We start from the raw sequence: 420 nt of genomic DNA, 5'->3' as shown, positions 1-420 counted from the left end.
TACATCTGACCCAAGCCATGCATATCCTCATATGCACGTGAAAGTTGGACAGTGAATAAGGAAGATCATAGAAGAATTGATGCATTTGAGTTTTGGTGTTGAAGGAGAAAATTGAAAATACCATGGGCTGCCAAAAGAACAAACAGACTTGTGTTGGAAGAAGTATAGCCAGAGTGCTCCTTGGAAACCAGGATGGCCAGACTTCGCCTCTCATTCTTCGGACATATTGTCAGGAGGGACCAGTCACTGGAGAAGGATATCATGTTTAGTAGGGTGGAGGTTCTAAGAAAAAGGGTAAGACTCCCAGTGAGATGGATTGGCAAAGTGGCAGCATTAATGGGCTAAAGCGTGGCAACAGTAGTGAGGTTGACCCAGGACCAGGCTGTGTTTTGTTCTGTTGTGCATAGGGTCACTATGAGT

The sequence above is a fragment of the Chrysochloris asiatica genome, unplaced genomic scaffold (genome assembly GCF_000296735.1).
Source record: "Chrysochloris asiatica unplaced genomic scaffold, ChrAsi1.0 scaffold00091, whole genome shotgun sequence".
NCBI lineage: Eukaryota > Metazoa > Chordata > Mammalia > Afrosoricida > Chrysochloridae > Chrysochloris > Chrysochloris asiatica.
Note: the sequence above shows the minus strand (reverse complement) of the source record.